This window comes from Pleurodeles waltl, chromosome 4_1 (assembly GCF_031143425.1).
Source record: "Pleurodeles waltl isolate 20211129_DDA chromosome 4_1, aPleWal1.hap1.20221129, whole genome shotgun sequence".
In the NCBI taxonomy this organism is placed as follows: Eukaryota; Metazoa; Chordata; class Amphibia; order Caudata; family Salamandridae; genus Pleurodeles; species Pleurodeles waltl.
In genome coordinates this window covers 41,718,397-41,729,177 of record NC_090442.1, presented here as the reverse complement: position 1 = coordinate 41,729,177, position 10,781 = coordinate 41,718,397, and the positions used below count along the sequence as shown (strand labels likewise).

General features: G+C 39.9%; 1 non-coding gene across 1 annotated transcript; it reads left to right on the top strand.

The window, feature by feature from the left end:
* Positions 1-487: 487 nt before the first annotated feature.
* Positions 488-560, top strand: TRNAR-UCG (transfer RNA arginine (anticodon UCG)). Its single transcript has one exon. It is a non-coding gene; the product is annotated as a tRNA-Arg (tRNA).
* The last annotated feature ends 10,221 nt before the right edge of the window (positions 561-10,781 follow it).

Sequence of the window (10,781 nt, the reverse complement as noted above, 5' to 3'; positions counted from 1 at the left end):
ATTTTATACAGCTTTCTTTATTGAAATTAAACTTGGACTCACTTGAAATATTCTCTTTCAAAATGATTGTTTTGAGCTGCTGTGAATTTTATTTCTAGAGGTGGTGACAGGCTTTCAGGTACGTACTTAGGTCAAGGCCCTGTTCATGTCACTTGTATAAGCTAATTCAGGGAGCAAATTAGCAAGTCAAGAAATGGGAAGTCTGAACTACTGTCAAAGCAGTTTCATTCTCATTTCAAATAATCCAAAAATACCATTGCAGCATAAAACAGAGTATTCAATAAAAGAAGAAAGGAGGATTAACGGCAAAAAAGCATATCATGAGATATGAAACTTTGGAAATGATCAAGATATTGTTTGAAAAAACTCCTTTGATGGAAAGAAGATGAAGAACGGTATGGGATCCTGTCCTGCGCACCTGTAATTGATATGTTCCACATCCATTCATACCACCTAACCCTAAACACCCAAACATATTGTAGTCAGTGACCATGTGGCCTAATGGATAAGGCGTCTGACTTCGGATCAGAAGATTGAGGGTTCGAGTCCCTTCATAGTTGAGTCTTTTTCTCACAGCACCCAACCTATCTTTGCATACAAACTCGAGGCACACTCTTACAATACTCCTTTCACTCTCACTCATTTAGAAATCCCAATACAAACTGCACAATCAGTCACGTTATGCCTTCAGCATTGCTACTTTTCTGTCTTTCTGCCATACCAAAGTACCTCTTCATAAATGCCACGGATATGCAATATGTATACAACAATATGACATTGCACAATCATTCTGAACAGAACTGTGGGTAGATTCAGTGCAGGGAGTGTGTGTGCATGCAGAAAGCAGAAACTATGCATGCGTAGAAGCTCTATGATTTTCTCCAGGAATAATGCAAATTGTCCCTCAGAAAAAGTATAGTACTGGAGAAGAATCATAAAGGATTGACACAATTGCTGCCTTTGTTGTTGCCCCAATTGTGTAATCTGTCAAGGACTGGTCTCTTGCAGACTGAGGCACCTAGTTGCAATTGTGTGGTATAAATTACCCTTACAACCATTTTTGCTATAAACATGAGATCTTTCTGAGATACTACCTCACAGACTTCTTATGAATGAGGAACTCTGAAATTGTCACATTCCAGTTTGTACTTCCTTAAAACTCTGCTGGTTATTCAAATGGGCAGATTGTTTTTTAAATTCCTTTCTGTCTCGAGTTGCAGTTATATTGATACAGAGGCATAATTGTTGAATGATATATATTGGTTTGATTGAAATATGTTCGTAGAGGTGGTGATAGGCTTTCTGTGTCTGTCTGAGAGCAAGGACCGGTTAACGTCTTTTTCCAAGAGCAGTTTGTTGTGAAAGGTATCAGGGAAAGGAGTATGTATTGTGATGTGGTTCTCTGACTGCTTCTGTCCACTTGCCAAAAGTTTCAAGGCCCTATGATAGCAGAAAAACGGTAAGATTGAAGTGGTGGTTGGCAGAGGTTTAAAATGGTCAGTTTAGTTAAAGACAGAAAAGTGAAATGGATGACTGCAGAAATACTGTATGTGGCCATGAACTGAGATGAAAGGATAATTTTGGAGCTCTGTCTTGCAGATTACTCTCAATGCCGCAATGAATAGGGCACTACTCTCACAGACCAGGGTGTGTAAGTTTAAGTCTATCTGAGGTGCACACCCTGAACTAATACATTTTTACTGAAACCTAATCATATTGTTTACTCTTCCTCGTAGCAGCTTGCCATGGTGATAGTATATTGCAAAAGAACCATTCCACTTCTTCACTGAAAAGAGTCATGCTGGTTACCCAAATGTGCAGCGTGTCATTTTATACAGCTTTCTTTATTGAAATTAAACTTGGACTCACTTGAAATATTCTCTTTCAAAATGATTGTTTTAGCTGCTGTGAATTTTATTTCTAGAGGTGGTGACAGGCTTTCAGGTACATGCTTAGGTCAAGGCCCTGTTCATGTCACTTGTATAAGCTAATTTCGGGAGCAAATTAGCAAGTCAAGAAATGGGAAGTCTGAACTACTGTCAAAGCAGTTTCATTCTCTTTTCAAATAATCCAAAAATACCATTGAAGCATAAAACAGAGTATTCAATAAAAGAAGAAAGGAGGATTAACGGCAAAAAAGCACATCATAAGATATGAAACTTTGGAAATTATCAAGATATTGTTTGAAAAAACTCCTTTGATGGAAAGAAGATGAAGAACAGTATGGGATCCTGTCCTGCGCACCTGTAATTGATATGTTCCACATCGATTCATACCACCTAACCCTAAACACCCAAACATACTGCATTCAGTGACCATGTGGCCTAATGGATAAGGTGTCTGACTTCAGATCAGAAAATTGTGGGTTCGAGTCCCTTCATGGTTGAGTCTTTTTCTCACAGCACCCAAATTATCTTTACATACAAACTGGAGGCACACTCTTACAATACTCCTTTCACTCTCACTCATTAAGAAAGCCCAATGCAAACTGCACAATCAGTCACATTATGCCTTCAGCATTGCTACTTTTCTGTCTTTCTGCCATACCAAAGTACCTCTTCATAAATGCCACGGATATGCAATACGTATGCAACAATATGACATGGCACAATCATTCTGAACAGAACAGTGGGTAGATTCAGTGCAGGGAGTGTGTGTGCGTGCAGAAAGCAGAAACTATGGATGCTCTATGATTTTCTCCAGGAATAATGCAAATTGTCCCTCAGAAAAAATATAGTACTAGAGAAGAATCATAAAGGATTGACACAATTGCTGCCTTTGCTTTTGCCCCAGTTGTGTAATCTGTCAAGGACTGGTCTCTTGCAGATTGAGGCACCGAGTTGCAATTGTGTGGTAAAAATCACCCTTACAACCATTTTTGCTATAAACTTGAGATCTTTCTGAGATACTATCTCACAGACTTCTTATGAATGAGGAACTCTGAAATTGTCACATTCCAATTTGTACATCCTTAAAACCATGCTGGTTATTCAAATGGGCAGATTGTTTTGTAAATTCCTTTCTGTCTCGAGTTGTAGCTATATTGATACAGAGGCATAATTGTTTGAATGATATATATTGGTTTGGTTGAAGTATGTTAGTAGAGGTGGTGATAGGCTTTCTGTGTCAGTCTGAGAGCAAGGACCGGTTAACGTCTTTTTCCAAGAGCAGTTTGTTGTGAAAGGTATCAGGCAAAGAAGTATGTATTGTCATGTGGTTCTCTGACTGCTTCTGTCCACTTGCCAAACGTTCCAAGGCCCTTTTATAACATAAAAACGGTAACATTGAAGTGGTGGGTGGTGGAGGTTTAAAATGGTCAGTTTAATTAAAGACAGAAAAGTGAAACAAATGACTGCAGAAATACTCTATGTGGCCATGAACTGAGATGAAAGGATGATTTTGGAACTCTGTCTTGCAGATTACACTCAATGCCGCAATGGATAGGGCACTACTCTCACAGACCAGGGTGTGTAAGTTTAAGTCTATCTGAGGTGCACACCCTGAACTAATACATTTTTGCTGAAACCTAATCATATTGTTTACTCTTCCTCGTAGCAGCTTGCCAGGGTGATAGTATATTGCAACAGAACCATTCCACTTCTTCACTGAAAAGAGTCATGCTGGTTACCCAAATGTGCAGCGTGTCATTTTATACAGCTTTCTTTATTGAAATTAAACTTGGACTCCCTTGAAATATTCTCTTTCAAAATGATTGTTTTGAGCTGTTGTGAATTTTATTTCTAGAGGTGGTGACAGGCTTTCAGGTACGTGCTTAGGTCAAGGCCCTGTTCATGTCACTTGTATAAGCTAAGTCAGGGAGCAAGTCTAGAAGTTGGAAGTCTGAACTACTGTCGAAGCAGTTTCATTCTCTTTTCAAATAATCCAAAAATACCATTGCAGCATAAAACAGGGTATTCAATAAAGAAAGAAAGCAGGATTAACGGCATAAAAGCACATCATAAGATATGAAATTTTGGAAATTATCAAGATATTGTTTGAAAAAACTCCTTTGATGGAAAGAAGTTGAAGAACGGTATGGGATCTTGTCCTGCGCACCTGTAATTGATATGTTCCACAGCCATTCATACCACCTAACCCTAAACACCCAAACTTATTGCAATCAGTGACCATGTGGCCTAATGGATAAGGCATTTGACTTCTAATCAGAAGATTTTGGGTTCAAGTCCCTTCATGGTTGAGTCTTTTTCTCACAGCACCCAACTTATCTTTACATACAAACTGGAGGCACACTCTTACAATACTCCTTTCACTCTCACTCATTAAGAAAGCCCAATGCAAACTGCACAATCAGTCACATTATGCCTTCAGCATTGCTACTTTTCTGTCTTTCTGCCATACCCAAGTACCTCTTCATAAATACCACGGATATGCAATACGTATACAACAATATGACATGGCACAATCATTCTGAACAGAATTGTGGGTAAATTCAGTGCAGGGAGTGTGTGTGCGTGCAGAAAGCAGAAACTATGCATGAGTAGAAGCTCTATGATTTTCTCCAGGAATAATGCAAATTGTCCCTCAGAAAAAGTATAGTACTGGAGAAGAATCATGAAAGATTGACACAATTGCTGCCTTTGCTGTTGCCCCAGTTGTGTAATCTGTCAAGGACTGGTCTCTTGCAGGTTGAGGCACCTAGTTGCAATTGTGTGGTAAAACTCACCCTTACAACCATTTTTGCTATAAACTTGAGATCTTACTGAGATACTATCTCACAGACTTCTTATGAATGAGGAACTCTGAAATTGTCACATTCCAATTTGTACGTCCTTAAAACCATGGTGGTCATTCAAATGGGCAGATTGTTTTGTAAATTCATTTCTGTCTTGAGTTGTAGTTATATTGATACAGAGGCATAATTGTTGAATGATATATATTGGTTTGATTGAAATATGTTTGTAGAGGTGGTGATAGGCTTTCTGTGTCTGTCTGAGAGCAAGGAACGGTTAACGTCTTTTTCCAAGAGCAGTTTGTTGTAGAAGGTATCAGGCAAAGGAGTATGTATTGTCATGTGGTTCTCTGACTGCTTCTGTCCACTTGCCAAAAGTTCCAAGGCCCTTTTATAACATAAAAACGGTAAGATAGAAGTGGTGGGTGGCAGAGGTTTAAAATGGTCAGTTTAGTTAAAGAAAGAAAAGTTAAATGGATGACTGCAGAAATACTGTATGTGGCCATGAACTGAGATGAAAGGATGATTTTGGAACTCAGTCTTGCAGATTACCCTCAATGTCGCAATGGATAGGGCACTACTCTCACAGACCAGGGTGTGTAAGTCTAAGTCTATCTGAGGTGCACACCCTGAACTAATACATTTTTGCTGAAACCTAATCATATTGTTTACTCTTCCTCGTAGCAGCTTGCCAGGGTGATAGTATATTGCAACAGAACCATTCCACTTCTTCACTGAAAAGAGTCATGCTGGTTACCCAAATGTGCAGCGTGTCATTTTATACAGCTTTCTTTATTGAAATCAAACTTGGACTCACTTAAAATATTCTCTTTCAAAATGATTGTTTTGAGCTGCTGGGAATTTTATTTCTAGAGGTGGTGACAGGCTTTGAGGTACGTGCTTAGGTCAAGGCCCTGTTCATGTCACTTGTATAAGCTAATTCAGGGAGCAAATTAGCAAGTCAAGAAATGGGAAGTCTGAACTACTGTCAAAGCAGTTTCATTCTCTTTTCAAATAATCCAAAAATACCATTGCAGCATAAAACAGAGTATTCAAAAAAAGAAGAAAGGAGGATTAACGGCAAAAAAGCACATCATAAGATATGAAACTTTGGAAATTATCAAGATATTGTTTGAAAAAACTATTTGATGGAAAGAAGATGAAGAACGGTATGGGATCCTGTCCTGCGCACCTGTAATTGATATGTTCCACATCCATTCATACCACCTAACCCTAAACACCCAAATATATTGCAGTCAGTGACCATGTGGCCTAATGGATAAGGCGTCTGACTTCGAATCAGAAGATTGAGCATTTGAGTCCCTTCATGGTTGAGTCTTTTTCTCACAGCACCCAACTTATCTTTGCATACAAACTGGAGGCACACTCTTACAATACTCCTTTCACTCTCACTCATTAAGAAAGCCCAATGCAAACTGCACAATCAGTCACATTATGCCTTCAGCATTGCTACTTTTCTGTCTTTCTGTCATACCAAAGTACCTCTTCATAAATGCCACGGATATGCAATACGTATACAACAATATGACATGGCACAATCATTCTGAACAGAACTGTGGGTAGATTCAGTTCAGGGAGTGTGTGTGCGTGCAGAAAGCAGAAACTATGGATGCGTAGAAGCTCTATGATTTTCTCCAGGAATAATGCAAATTGTCCCTCAGAAAAAGTATAGTACTAGAGAAGAATCATAAAGGATTGACACAATTGCTGCCTTTGCTGTTGCCCCAGTTGTGTAATCTGTCAAGGACTGGTCTCTTGCAGATTGAGGCACCTAGTTGCAATTGTGTGGTAAAAATCACACTTACAACCATTTTTGCTATAAACTTGAGATGTTTCAGAGATACTATCTCACAGACTTCTTATGAATGAGGAACTCTGAAATTGTCACATTCCAATTTGTACGTCCTTAAAACTCTGCTAGTTATTCAAATGGGCAGATTGTTTTTTAAATTCCTTTCTGTCTCGAGTTGTAGTTATATTGATACAGAGGCATAATTGTTGAATGATATATATTGGTTTAATTGAAATATGTTCGTAGAGGTGGTGATAGGCTTTCTGTGTCTGTCTGAGAGCAAGGACCGGTTAACGTCTTTTTCCAAGAGCAGTTTGTTGTGAAAGGTATCAGGCAAAGGAGTATGTATAATCATGTGGTTTTCTGATTGCTTCTGTCCACTTGCCAAAAGTTCCAAGGCCCTATTATAACATAAAAACGGTAACATTGAAGTGGTGGGTGGTGGAGGTTAAAAATGGTCAGTTTAATTAAAGACAGAAAAGTGAAACGAATGACTGCAGAAATATTCTATGTGGCCATGAACTGAGATGAAAGGATGATTTTGGAACTCAGTCTTGCAGATTATCCTCAATGCCGTAATGGATAGGGCACTACTCTCACAGACCAGGGTGTGTAAGTTTAAGTCTATCTGAGGTGCACACCCTGAACTAATACATTTTTGCTGAAACCTAATCATATTGTTTACTCTTCCTCATAGCAGCTTGCCAGGGTGATAGTATATTGCAACAGAACCATTCCACTTCTTCACTGAAAAGAGTCATGCTGGTTACCCAAATGTGCAGCGTGTCATTTTAGACAGCTTTCTATATTGAAATTAAACTTGGATTCACTTGAAATATTCTCTTTCAAAATGATTGTTTTGAGCTGCTGTGAATTTTATTTCTAGAGGTGGTGACAGGCTTTCAGGTACGTGCTTAGGTCAAGGCCCTGTTCATGTCACTTGTATAAGCTAAGTCAGGGAGCAAATTAGCAAGTCAAGAAGTTGGAAGTCTGAACTACTGTCAAAGCAGTTTCATTCTATTTTCAAATAATCCAAAAATACCATTGCAGCATAAAACAGAGTATTCAATAAAAGAAGAAAGGAGGATTAACGGCAAAAAGGCACATCATAAGATATGAAACTTTGGAAATTATCAAGATATTGTTTGAAAAAACTCCTTTGATGGAAAGAAGATGAAGAACGGTATGGGATCCTGTCCTGCGCACCTGTAATTGATATGTTCCACATCCATTCATACCTCCTAACCCTAAACACCCAAACATAGTGCAGTCAGTGACCATTTGGCCTAATGGATCAGGCGTCTGACTTCGGATCAGAAGATTGAAGGATCGAGTCCCTTCATGGTTGAGTCTTTTTCTCACAGCACCCAACTCATCTTTACATACAAACTGGAAACACATTCTTACAATACTCCTTTCACTCTCACTCATTAAGAAAGCCCAATGCAAACTGCACAATCAGTCACGTTATGCCTTCAGCATTGCTACTTTTCTGTCTTTCTGCGATACCAAAGTACCTCTTCATAAATGCCACGGATATGCAATACGTATACAACAATATGACATGGCACAATCATTCTGAACAGAACTGTGGGTAGATTCAGTGCAGGGAGTGTGTGCGTGCAGAAAGCAGAAACTATGCATGGGTAGAAGCTCTATGATTTTCTCCAAAAATAATGCAAATTGTCACTCAGAAAAAGTATAGTACTAGAGAAGAATCATAAAGGATTGACACAATTGCTGCCTTTGCTGTTGCCCCAGTTGTGTAATCTGTCAAGGACTGGTCTCTCAGATTGAGGCACCTAGTTGCAATTGTGTGGTAAAAATCACCCTTACAACCATTTTTGCTATAAACTTGAGATCTTTCTGAGATACTATCTCACAGACTTCTTATGAATGAGGAACTCTGAAATTGTCACATTCCAATTTGTACGTCCTTAAAACTATGCTGGTTATTCAAATGGGCAGATTGTTTTTTAAATTCCTTTCTGTCTCTAGTTGTAGTTATATTGATACAGAGGCATAATTGTTGAATGATATATATTGGTTTGATCGAAATATGTTCGTAGAGGTGGTGATAGGCTTTCTGTGTCTGTCTGAGAGCAAGGAACGGTTAACGTCTTTTTCCAAGAGCAGTTTGTTGTAGAAGGTATCAGGCAATGGAGTATGTATTGTGATGTGGTTCTCTGACTGCTTCTGTCCACTTGCCAAAAGTTCCAAGGCCCTTTTATAACATAAAAACGGTAAGATTGAAGTGGTGGGTGGCAGAGGTTTAAAATGGTCAGTTTAATTAAAGACAGAAAAGTGAAACGAATGACTGCAGAAATACTTTGGCCCATATTTATACTTTTTGACGCAAAACTGCGCTAACGCAGTTTTGCGTCAAAAAAATTAGCGCCGGCTAACGCCATTCTGAAGCGCCGTGCGGGCGCCGTATTTATTGAATGACGTTAGCAGCGTTAGCCGCCGGCACCGTCTGGTGTGCGTTAAAAAAAACGACATACACCAGGCAGCGCCGGCGTAGGGGAAAATGGAGCTTGGGCGTCAAGAAATGGGGCAAGTCAGGTTGAGGCAATTTTTTCGCCACAACCCGATTTGCGCCATTTTTTTTCACTCCCAACCCCCATAGAAATGACTCCTGTCTTAGCAAAGACAGGAGTCATGCCCCCTTGCCCAATGGCCATGCCCAGGGGACTTATGTCATTGGGCATAGTGGCATGTAGGGGGGCACAAATCAGGCCCCCCTATGCCACAAAAAAAAAAAAAAAAACACTTACCTGAACTTACCTTAATGTCCCTGGGATGGGTCCCTCCAGCCTTGGGTGTCCTCCTGGGGTGGGCAAGGGTGACAGGGGGTGTCCCTGGGGGAATGGGAGGGCACCTCTGGGCTCCTTAAGAGCCCACAGGTCCCTTAACGCCTGCCTTTTGCAGGCGCTAAAAAACGGCGCAAAAGCGGCCGTGCGTCATTTTTTTGGACCCGCCCACTCCCGGGCGTGAATTTTGCCCGGGAGTATAAATCCGACGCACATGCCTCGGAGACGATTTTTTAGACGTGAACGCCTACCTTGCATCTCATTAACGCAAAGTAGGTGTCCACGCAAAAAAATGACGCAAACTCCATGGACTTTGGCGCTAGACGCGTCTAACGCCAAAGTATAAATATGGAGTTAGTTTTGCGTCGAAATTGCGTCAAAAAAAACTACGCAATTCCGGCGCAAACGGAGTATAAATATGCCCCTCTATGTGGCCATGAACTGAGATGAAAGGATGATTTTGGAACTCTGTCTTGCAGATTACCCTCAATGCCGCAATGGATAGGGCACTACTCTCACAGACCAGGGTGTGTAAGTTCAAGTCTATCTGAGGTGCACACCCTGAACTAATACATTTTTGCTGAAACCTAATCATATTGTTTACTCTTCCTCGTAGGAGCTTGCCAGGGTAATAGTATATTGCAACAGAACCATTCCACTTCTTCACTGAAAAGAGTCATGCTGGTTACCCAAATTTGCAGCGTGTCATTTTATACAGCTTTCTTTATTGAAATTAAACTTAGACTCACTTGAAATATTCTCTATCAAAATGAGTGTTTTGAGCTGCTGTGAATTTTATTTCTACAGGTGGTGACAGGCTTTCAGGTACGTGCTTAGGTCAAGGCCCCGTTCATGTCACTTGTATAAACTAATTCAGGGAGCAAATTAGCAAGTCAAGAAATGGGAAGTCTGAACTACTGTCAAAGCAGTTTCATTCTCTTTTCAAATAATCCAAAAATACCATTGCAGCATAAAACAGAGTATTCAATAAAAGAAGAAAGGAGGATTAACGGCAAAAAAGCACATCATAAGATATGAAACTTTGGAAATTATCTAGATATTGTTTGAAAAAACTCCTTTGATGGAGAGAAGATGAAGAACGGTATGGGATCCTAAACTGCGCACCTGTAATTGATATGTTCCACATCCAATTATACCACCTAACCCTAAACACCCAAACATATTCCAGTCAGTGACCATGTGGCCTAATGGATAAGGCGTCTGACTTCAGATCAGAAGAGTGAGGGTTTGAGTCCCTTCATGGTTGAGTCTTTTTCTCACAGCACCCAACTTATCTTTACATACAAACAGGAGGCACACTCTTATAATACTCCTTTCACTCGCACTCATTAAGAAAGCCCAATGCAAACTGCACAATCAGTCACGTTATGCCTTCAGCATTGCTACTTTCTGCCATACCAAAGTACCTCTTCATAAATGCCACGGATATGCAATACATATACAA